Raw genomic sequence first — 12209 nt, forward strand, 5'->3', positions numbered from 1 at the left:
GATATAGGGATTCTCTATGCTTTTGCCTTTTCGATTTATGGGTTTTCTATAAATTATGGACTGGACTGTTGTGTTCACTTCGGTCCGGTTTCTCTGGCGAGACTCGGGAATGAAGCTGTAAAAGAATTTTCTACACTTTACAATTTCTGTAGACTTGCAAGAGCCTTCTCCCCGCCATCCTCACTTTGCCTTATGTTTTGGCAACATTCATAGTGAGATGTATCGAGTTCCAATTCTGACTTTTGGATGTGGTTATGTTATATGTTACGGCATACATTATGGATGTTTTTACGATTTTGATGAGAATCCAATACGCCTTATTCAAACAGTTTCTACCATGACACATTCTGAATTAAAAAATAATTCAGCGAGGAAATTGATTCTAATGAACCAAATTCATTGAAATCGAGGTGTTGATCAACTTACATTAAAGGGAATAGACGACGAATCCTCACTACCCATTAAAATTATAAGGTTGGTTACATGGTGAGTTAGATGATAAAGAGATAATTGCCAGATTGACACACTTCAGATATCCTTTTCGGCCTTGAAATGTTTATGGCGAGGTGTAGACCAGAATAGTCATCGTTCCTTTCAATGAATATTTCTGCTCTTAAATATTACATTATATGTATTCTTGCTATTTCGTTTATTAAATTATTACCTCCGTGCATGATGTCAAACAGTTAGAAAAGTAATTTCTCATGCAAGAGAAATTAATTTAAGAGAAAACTATCACTGTCATCATTTTATTTGTACCTTGCCACCACTTAAGTTCCTCATCAATTTTTGTCATCAATTTGACTTAAACGTTAGGGTTCCGTCGGTCAATTTGGTCCATGCCGTCAATGCTACTAACGGATATCTGACGTCACTGCCTTGTTGGACAAAACAGTGTCAAAAGAATAATTTTTTAATTTGACTTTCCAAAACTGTTACTGGCATCCTTTTACTTTCATCGAGCCATCACTTTAGTCCCTCCTCAATTTTTGCCACCAATTTGGCCCAAACATTGGGATTCCGTCTATTAATTTCGTCCTCGCCATCAATGTCACCAACGGATGTCTGACGTAGTTGTCCTGTTGGAGAAAACGACGTCAAAGTATTATTTTTAATCAAATTTTCCAAAACGAAATCTCTTTTGGCAATTTTTTGAAAATTTATTTATTTATTTGTTACTTTAACAGATGAAGGGGTAGACTATCGAGACCTTCCCAGACCAAGGGGGCAGTGGCCGGCCGGGGAGGCCCCAGTCGGTCTCCCTCCCTTTTCTGAATCCTTCTGTTTTACTCTTTTGGTGAAGGTGATGCTGTTGATCGAAGAAAGAGATGCATCAGCTCGTTGGAGAGGAGGGAGCTGCTTGGAGGGGCCTGTGGCTGAGCTGCTACGATGGATGAACACTGAAAAGGGATTGAAGAGGTGACCTGAAACTCGCTATAGCTCTTAGGTAAGGGAAATTGAGGCTAGTTGTTAGAGCTAGACACGAGGCTGAACTAGGAGTGACTTCAGAGCTCCTGATACCACTAATCAGATAAGGAGACAGATTAGTAGTATCAGGAGCTCCGGAGTCAATTTTAGTTCAGTCTCTTGTCCAGCTCTAACAATTAGCCTCAATTTCCTTTTCCTGAGAGCTATAGTGAGCTTCATGTCCCCTCTTCAGTCCATTTTCGGTGTTTCTCCATCGTAATAGCTCAACCACAGCCCCCTCCAAGCAGCCTCATTTTCTCCAATGAGCTGATGCATCTCTTCTTTCGATCAGCAGTATCACCTTCACCGAAAAAGTTAAACATAGGGATTCGGGAAGGAGGGGAGACCGACCGAGGCCTCCCTAACTGACCGTTGCCCCTTAGTCTAGGGAGGTCCCAACGGGTTTACCCTTCATCAGTTAAAATAAATAAATAACTAATTTTTCAAAAAAATTACCAAAAACGACTTCATTTTGGAAACTCTGATTAAAAATAATTTTTTGACGTCGTTTTCTCCAACAAGGCAGCTAGGTCAGACATCCGTTAACGATATTGACGGAGATGACGAAATTAATAGATGGAATTCTAACATTTGGGCCAAATTGGTGGCAAAAATTGAGGAGGGACTAAAGTGGTAGCTCGTGAAAAGTAAAAGGATGACAGTTAAAGTTTTGAAAAGTCAGATTAAAAATTTATTTTTTTGACACCGTTTTGTCCAATAAGGCAGCCACGTCAAACATCCATTAGTGGCATTGACGGTAAGGACCAAATTGATCGACGAAACCCTAATGTTTAAGCCAAATTGATGGCAAAAATTGATGAGGGACTTAGTGGTGGCAAGGTAAAAGTAAATGGATTTTCTCTTAATTTAATGTAGCACATATCTAACTTCAATAATAGAACAAACACAAATCAAAGCATGTGCACCACACATACTATAGCACTTGTATAAATAAAAGTGTGAAGCTTATATTTCTCGATTTATTGAAGTTTGAAATTTTCCTTTCAATATACGTAGATATTTTTTTGAAGTGTCTATTATTTTTCTATGGACATGTTGTTGTGCATTGGTCATTATAATTGAAATGGCTTCTCGGGTTAGAACTCCTCACTCTATTTTAACATTTATAATTACCAATTGTGTTCTTTCAATATATTCATATATTTTCAATTTCTTTAGTGAATCTTTTTTTTTTGTGCCCTGGTATCCAAAAATTTAATGGGCTAATCCGATTCAAGAAGAGACGGTTAATCAAATGGTAAACATCTCTTAATTAATGATTTTCTCCATTCATAAGACTTGAATCTAAAACTTTACTTACGTGGAATAAATATTGAACCGCTTGAACCAACTGACCAATACTTTTTTCGATGGAATTGTAGGAGAATTGCTCTCGCAATTCCGGGATATCGAGCATTAAAAGTTATTCTTTTGGGGACTCAAACTTGTGCTCTCCTCCTTATGAGGAACTGACCAGTACTTTTTAAATAGTAGTTCCCCCTCCCAAAAAGTTAGCTTCCTCTTGCACCCCTTAACAGCCCATCCATTTTCTACCAAAACACAAATTACTACCTCTTATTTCTTTGCCCCCTCCCAAGTAATGGCCAAAATCCAAACCTGTTAGCATTTGCCTCTCCTTCTCATGTTCACTTGGCCCTAGCCATATCGTTTTTTTTTTTTGGTGTAAAGCCATATCATTTCTCTAGCCCTCTTGTTACCATTTTCAGCATGCCAATTACGAACTTGCACATCAGCAGAATGACTTGATATAGATGTGTGCTGGTCGTCCTTCCTTTAATAGATCATTATGGTAAATTATAACGTGGATTGATTCAAGAGGTTCGATACTTGTTCCCTTTAAGCATAATTTCGAGTTCGAGTCTTGTGAATGGAGAAAATCTATGTTGGAAGAATTTTTCCCCTTTAATGCGCCGATCTAGTTCTAACTAGATTGGTTGTGACATTAGATTTTCAGATATTAATGTGCATCTGAAAAAAAAATTATTGGTAAATTGTTCCCCTCGCCCTCCATATCTTTTGATCTCTTGGCCTCTAAAACTACCAGTGATATTATCGTTCCCAATAATTTCTAACTTACTCGCCCAAATAAAAGTCTCCGACCTTTCGTGTTTTTCTTTAACAAAGGTTGTATAGACTTTGTAGAAAATGTGTATAAAATAATAATAATAATAGTAGTAGTCGTAATAGTAATAGTAGTAGTAATAATATTAATAGGACAGTTTATTATTCTTCCAATGGAAGCGGCGGATGAATGAAAAAAGGAAGTCTAGGTCAATGGCTTGACCATTGTAAAAAATAAAATCAAATAAAAAGAAAAAAGAAAGAAAAATAAATGGAGAGTAAACCCACTATGACATCAAATCTGAGATTTCTTAGTTATCATGTGAAAGTATGCGTCACTGCATTACACTTTTTTTTCTATGAAAATAATTTTAAAATCCAAAAAGTTTAGAATCCTTAGTTTTATTTGATGGAAGAATAATAATTATAAAATCTTTAAAATTATATAAAACTAGTGCTTGCTTGTACTTTATTATTATTACATTGCATAAATTAAAATTTTCAGGAGTTTGAATAATTCAATTTAAAAGTATTCAATTACTTCGATGGATAATTTACTAAATTAAATTTTAGTAAGGTAAACTATGCAATACTCCTAAACAATCCTTTTTCCAATACTTCTTTGAGTATTTTCTTTGTATTCATATAGTACTATTAATTAATCACAATAATAATTACTGTACTTTAATTTCTATATAGCAATTGATCTATTAAATGAGTTGTTCAATTACTATTCTACCCCATTTAATGTAATATAATAAAGTTTTTTTTAATGTGATATAATCAATTGTGTGTGCATATATATATATATAGAGAGAGAGAGAGAGAGATGGTTCGGGTGATTTTAAAATTTTAGATGATTTAGAAATGTTTTTTTCTTTTAATAAGTGAAATGTTGATCTCTCATGCTGTCAGTGAAATCAATTTATAGGTTTAAAAATAATTTCCTTGATTGTTTTTTTATTGTTACGTAAGAGCTTATCGTTCTCGTGATAATTAGTTAATCATCAGATTCTGAGCTTTAAATCAACAAAGGCTAGATTGTTTATTCCAAGCAAAAAAGTGCAACCGATCTTGAAGTCTTTGCTTAAGTTGGTCGACTTCGCCTAAAGAGTTATATATGTCGAGGTTATAAATCCTGAACCAATGTTCTCATATTACTTATCCAAAAAAAAGAAAGAAAGAAAGAAAGAAAATGGCAGACCCCGGAAAAAGCTAAAAAAAAAAATAGAGAAGATCGAGCTTGAAAATGTAGTACAAATAATGGGAGAAAACCCTCGGATGATTCCTCCTCCTCCTCCAGCTCCCGCTTCCATTTCCAATAATAACCAGTGGTTAGCTAGCTACCTCTCGGAACTTTATATTGATCCACTTTACATCGTTGTTTCATTTCTGACAAATCGCCTTCATCTTCTTCGTTTCCCTCCACTTCTTGCCCCTTGTTCATAATTTCATTACGAACGTCCATTTTCAGATTTCTGGTATATATTTGATTGTTTAATCTCTTGCAATGATATATATGAAACAGATGGTCATTAATTCTATATACCTTCCAAAAGTGACGTACAAAAGAGTTCAAGAGAAGCTAACAGCAACTCATCTAAATAAAAAGAAGGGAGTCAAAAAGCAGGTGGCAACCCTATAAGAAACCTTAGCTAGGAAGTGTTACATTCTTCAAACTCGCTAGGTTATAAATCTGCTCGGACAAGCCCTCTCTCTCCTTCCGTTCTCCTGTCCTGAAGAATATTTATGATATTGCGCTCTTTCCATATGACATACAGAATCCATATAGCTAGTCCATGGCAGCATCCTCATAACAATCTCCAGTCTGTTACCTTTCCATCCCAATGCAGCCGCAAATTCAGCATCCCAGTCCCCTATAAGTTTAAGAATCTGCAGTTTCTGCAGCTCTCGTAGTTTGACAAGCAAAGAGAAGATGATTCCTGGAGTCATCACTTCACCCGTGCTGAAGAACTCACGAGCTGTGTCCAGGAACTTAGACATCCCACTGTTGTAAACCGACCTTTTCAGTTAATCTATCTAAAATAGCCTACCAGCTGATGAAAGAACATCTAGGGATATGACCAGAAAACCATATGATTAGTTTGTGCCACTCAACCCCTTTGGTTACGAGGTCCTAATCTCCTGCCAATATATATAAATATATATATATATATATATATATATACACATATATATAATTCCACTTCACCTTGTCTCGCTCTGCAAACTGAACCGACAGTGGGGACAATAGACTGAATGTTAAATGCCAGAGCGAACGTCACTGTCACTGCTCCTAGGCCAATTCCAGCTTCCCCTCTAACAAACACAATCGTCGACCTTCTGGTTTGTGGAGGGTAGTTTATATTTTATTTTGAACACTTCTAAGGTAGATGATGAGATGATCACATGATCCCTTCTAAACAATCTTGGTATTAAGGTTGTGATTGGTAGGAGAAAATGTAATTTAATAAAAAGGTTTCAATATAGTGAAAGGAATTGAATGGATTTCACATAGAGAAAAGTAATTGTATTCAAAGAAAGATAGGGTGCTTTATCAAGTTGAAGGAAATATGTCCTCCAAATAGTATGTTCTTTCTGACTTATATAAGCAACACCATATTAGGAAATGAAATGGAAGGACATGATACTCATTCCATTCCATATTCCCGTTCCCGTATACCAAGCAGGGCCTAATAAGCAGTCTTTCTTTAAAACAAAAAAAGAAACAAAAAAACAAAAATCCTTCCTTAATCTTCAACAATTATGTAGTGTCTCTCTTCCTTTTGATGAATCCTTGGTATACACCTGCCATGAAACTTGCCTGCAACACAAGACTTCGTTCAGTTTGTACATGAGAAGGCGAGGAAGTTCAGATTTGTCAGGCTGCAGCACGGGCGAACATTTATAGAACTTGTTTGGATTGTAGGGGATGAAGGGTTATGGAAGGGCAGGTTATGGAGGATTACGGAGGGTTATTGGACGGTAAAACATAGGATCAATGCAATCATTTGTAATCCACCCTTTTGAAATTTGAACCCAAAGTCATCATGACCTATTGAATGTTGTCTTTCTATCTTTGTTATTGCCCAAACCGCATGTATCTTCCTTCTTCTTCTTTTTTTTTTTTTTGATTTTTTTCCCTTTTTCCTCCCATATCTTCTTATGGTATACACGCAACCATTGTGCTTCTAAAGTCATCACGACCTATTGAATATTGTCTTTCTTTGTTATTGCCCAAACCGAGTGTATCTTCCTTTTTTTTTTCTTCCCATATCTTCTTATGGTATACACGCAATCATTGTGCTTCTTACTCTTAACGTTGGATCGTACACCGCCAGACCTCCTAATATTCTCGCCATGAGGCATCCCAATGCCATCAGATAATATATTATACTTTCTTTTTAACTTTGTTATTGAACTGTTTGTATCTTTTTCTTTTCTACATATTCTCATGGTAAAATGTAGGAGTCGTCCGGCACCTCAACCGGTTCCTTTTTTCCAATCTTAGTTTTAGTTTTGGACCAACCACTAACCATTCTTGCCGTTTTCTTTCCCTTCACATATCTTACAAGGCGGGGAATATATTTATATAAAACAGTAGAAGCTTAAGCAAGGAGGAAAGAACGGCAATGGAGAACAATCAAGTGATACCCTCCGCTCCCACTCCCGTCGCCAATAGTAATCAGAGGTTAGCTCCTCGGAACCATGGATCCGCTTTACAATAACGTTGTTGCATATATCAATGTGTCATTATCCATGTTGGTCGTATAAGATGGGTTGGGCTCTCCAGCGCATGAATTGGTCAGTACTACCTTTCCTTTTTTGTTCTCCTTTTTGAATTGATCCCTTCCTTCTAACCGGGCTTCGATAGTGTTTCCCTTTTTCATTTCTTCCTTTAACGTTCAAGAATTATATGCAGCGTTTCCCTTCCTCTTTGATGAATCTCGGTATATGCCGTGAAACTAACCCAAGACATGGCAGACCCATTTTAGTTCGCGCGCAGAAACACCACAAAGTTCAACTTCAACTTCGATTCTCCATATGTAGCTCTTCCTTTAACTTTCAAGAATTATATGCAGTGTTTCCCTTCCTCTTTGATGAATCTCGGTATATGCCGTGAAACTAACCCAAGACATGGCAGACCTATTTTAGTTCGCGCGCAGAAACACCGCAAAGTTCAACTTCAACTTCGATTCTTCATATGTAGCTCCCCTCAAATTTATTGGGAGAGTTGCATGATATTAAACATTTAAAATTTTGTGTAAAATTCGGCGAAGTTCCCTGCCTTTGGGTCTAGGAATCCTTATTTGGGCTTCCCGGCCTGAAATATTTTGTCTCGCTTGGGATTCTTGGAGGATTCCCTGTCCCATGATAAACGTCCTATTGGAACACTCTAAATCATTAGTTACTATATATATATATAAAGTTGACTTTCGCACAATAAATAGAGTTAAAAAAGTGATTATCTAAATAGTGCAAAGTCATAAAAGTAAATATTTAAAAAATATTCAAGATCAAAAAGAATTATTATTTTACGGACAATAAGTACTATCTTAATTATAGAATGAATTAAGTGTAAAATTTTGAAATAAATTGTAAATGGATGAATAATTATTTATTAATTGTTTATAGTCATTAGTGCAAAATTTGAATATAATTTGAAGGAAAATTAGTAATTTTCTATAAATAACTAATCATATATTTGATTATAATAATATAATTATAAAAAAGTTATGTATTTGTTTATTTATTTGTGTTTTTATAGTACCAAAATATATGCACTATATCTTTATATAGGTTATTAAGATAGACTCCTCCGGCTTGTGCAATGGTAAGTCTTAGTTCGTGTGACGAGTCTTGGCCACATTGGCTTCTATGCAACTTTCCTAGCACGTGATTGATCGTCTCTTCAAATTCTTTGAACAATATAAGTCAACCTATTAATAGTATCTACTTTAAATTTCATCAAAAACATTCAACTCAAAACAGATATCCACAAAAAGAGAAAAGAATTAATAAATCAATATCCACTTTCTTTTTCCTCTTGCTTTTCTGCCTTATCACGATAAGCTCCCGCTACCACACAAACATTTTCGTTGATTATTCCTGTATTTTGTGCAAATTCCATTTACGCTAGAGAAATTTTTTCAAGATTTTAGATTATAATGGAGAAAAGAATTAATCGAGACAAGAAATTTCGAGCTTTCAGGTAGCAGATGCTTTCAAATGATGTAGCATGGTATAGCAATGACCACCTAGGATAAATCGGACTTATGCTTCCTACAAAGGACCTAAGCAAACAAGGATTGGATATATATGTAGTAATTTTTTTCAGTGGGTAAACGGGGTAACGCCCAATAAAGAAATTAGCTAATACAATAGTGGGGTATAGAGACTCCAATAATATCGCCCAACAATGAGGGCCCAAACCATTCAAGACCTAAGTGAGAACGTGCAAGCCCAAGGCAAGAGAGAGAAATCTTCTAGCGAGCGAGTCTACATAGCAATTGCCTTCTCATGGTTGTATATGTGTAGTAATTTGATCCCCTTTAATGGGCACTCCCATTCAAACAATGACGAATTTTCATGTAGGTGTTTCAAGTAAATTCATAGCTCATGGTTAATCGCATCTTCATATTCCCCGCATTAATGAATTTAAGTAGTTTAATTTATATTTCTTCTCTTACTTTCTTTTCATGGAAAAGAATTTGTTGGAAATACATCCAACAAATATCACAAATCAAAATTCCTGAAAATGTTAGTACCATGAATTTACCAACGCCAAAGAAATTATTAAATGTAAATAAAATAAATTAACTAATTTAAGAGAAGGTGATTTGATAATGTAATTTTTCAATCTCCATTTAGATATTAATAAGGCCCTAATTTTCTTCTTAGGGGTATTCTTATCTCATCTTATTGAAGTTTTGTATTTTATAATTAACTTGTCTTGGATACATTTAACTATTTTTGTCAAATTTAATAAATTAATTTTCTTAAGCTCAATTTACAAAGGATTAACTAAAAATAAAATCTGTGGAAGCAGGCTGATGACTTGTTACTATATAAACCAGGCTCTCTCTTAATAAATAGAGATAGAAAGGTAAAAATTAAATAAGTTAAAATTTAATCTAATGAATGAATTAGAATATATATGCGCTTTACAGTCAATATATAAGGGAAGATATATATACTTGCAGAGAAATAAATTAGGTCAATCAATTGTTATTTTGATAACTAATAAATACTAAAAATATTAACCTATCAAGACTAATGAATTCATTCTGAATGATAAAGTCTACTAGTTATTTCCATTTTATTTAGATTTTTAATTTTCCTCAATTACCCAATAAAAATATCTATATAAGATACGCTTATTCACAAATGATATTCATGAATATCTTTTCACACATATTATCTTTCTTTTTATGGTTGTCATTACTCCTTTGAAAATCTATTTGATCCCATTGAGTTGTACTCGAGTATCATGAAATTGAGTTCTACATTATCAGATTGACTAACTCATTTGTAGAAAAACAAATTTTATTTGTTAAAGGATAAGTTATATTAGTTATCTAATTTTGAAAAATGGTATCAATGAGAAGATTATGAAATATTTTCAATTTCGGTAATATAAGTTATTTTAATATAAATTAATCTATTCGGAAATGTCGGCTTTGTTTTAAAAGTTTTGAACATAAATGTTATTTCAGGTTCAACTTTGATTCCATCTTATTAGAGTTTTATTCAACTTATTAAACATTATCTAATGATGTCTCTCATAGTTATTCGTATGTTATGTAACACAAAGCAAACGTTGTATGCTATATATATATGTACATATAACTGTAAAATTCATACTAACAAACTATTATTGACTTCAATCTCTAAATTATTTTATAAATATAAACTCAATTGTTTTTCATAACTTTTGTTTATAAAAATCGTGCACTGCATTGGCCTAACAATCTATTATTTATATATAAGAAAGCCGAGTTGAGGTGGTCCTAACTTAATGACCTCCAAACACTCATATTCTTCAATTGAATTTTCTTAATTTTTATTTAATAATATTAATGAATCATATTTTTTTTTAAATATAGTTTATATCCATATATTTTAAATTCTACAAGGAGATGTTGTTTGTTATGGAATATATCAGAAAGATAGAAGTTTTGAATTTTTCAATTATATAAATACTAGCCCTCCTGCGCAAGCTAACTTCCTTTTCTTTTCTTTTTTTCTTTTTTTTATTTTGTTGTTTTCTTTAAATGTAAATTCGAGTCACGGGATTGATCAGTTTGAATTTTTTGTGCAAATTATTTTGAGAGCAAAAGCGTTCGATCACCTTCAACAAAAGAAACTGAATTACATGAATTCATTTATCGAGTATTAACTATGGAATACTTAATTCAACGGAGAGGATGATGCATGGAAGAATTACGGGCTCTAGCTAGACTTGTCTCCCTTTGTTAGCTGATCATCTCTTTTCGGTTGGGATGTTCCTGTCCCTTGGGAAGTTGAATGGGTCCTCTTTTTGGGCTACTGTCATTTGCCATATTCTAGGGCCCATATCATTTGCCTCCACGCCCGCGCTTTCACAGAGGGTACGAGGTTTTTGTGTTGTAGATGATGTGGTTGTTTAATTCTACCCAGAAACGGCCCACCGCTAGTACTTTTAAATGTTCCCAATTTTGCATTCCTTGCATTGCAGGTGGTGGCCTTCATGGATCGTGATCTCTGGGGTCCCGAGGTTCAAGACCGGGAATTTCGTGACTCGGGGAATAACCATGATATGTAACTCATTCACATGGATATCCTGCAGATTTGGATCGCTAACTCTAGTGAGGTCAGTCGTTATTAGTGAATTACCCGACTCTTCATCAATAACATTTTTTTTTTGAAGTTTATGATAAGTAATGTGAACAATACATCTAACACTCTCTTATAAACAAAAGGGAGAGGCAGAATGAGGGAGGAGCAAATTTTACAACATATCACACTACTTTCACGTTCCTCATTGGGGTGCTACTCATCCTAGCCCAACTGAAATTCAACAGTGGCACATCTCTATTCTCAGAGCATCCAACAATTGCCACATCATTCATATTAACTATTTTCATCTATGCGATAGCTTACGTGAAAATGCTACGACTTGATCCTGGGACAAGTCAATATTCCACGATCGAGTATATCATCATTTTCTCAGGTTTTGCATCTTGCGAACTGATTCTGGCAGCCCTTGTCCCACTTATTGCCTTTGTTGCCATTGATATATGTGCATTGCTACTCTTCCTCCTACTCTTGAAGGTACCATTTGGATGGTGCCATGAGATGTTCAGCTCGGCATGCGACAGAGCCCGTCGAGCATGGGGTTGCATATTCCAGTAGTTCGCATATTACTTCAGTTCCACCGTCCAAGATGATGTTGAACCATAAAGTCTCCAACAATATTGTATAAATAATATTCACAGGTTTGGGTTATGAGATTATGTAATCTTTAAACCTATTTTGTATGTATCTTTTATGATTATTTGGAGAGCAAAATATTGTAGAAACTCCTGTGAGATGTCAACCTTTAAAATGAATTTCAATGATACGAAAACTACTAAAATTAGAGGAACTGCCGAGGGAAGGATCCCTCGGTGCCTAGGAAC

The sequence above is a fragment of the Punica granatum genome, chromosome 5 (assembly GCF_007655135.1).
Source record: "Punica granatum isolate Tunisia-2019 chromosome 5, ASM765513v2, whole genome shotgun sequence".
In the NCBI taxonomy this organism is placed as follows: domain Eukaryota; kingdom Viridiplantae; phylum Streptophyta; class Magnoliopsida; order Myrtales; family Lythraceae; genus Punica; species Punica granatum.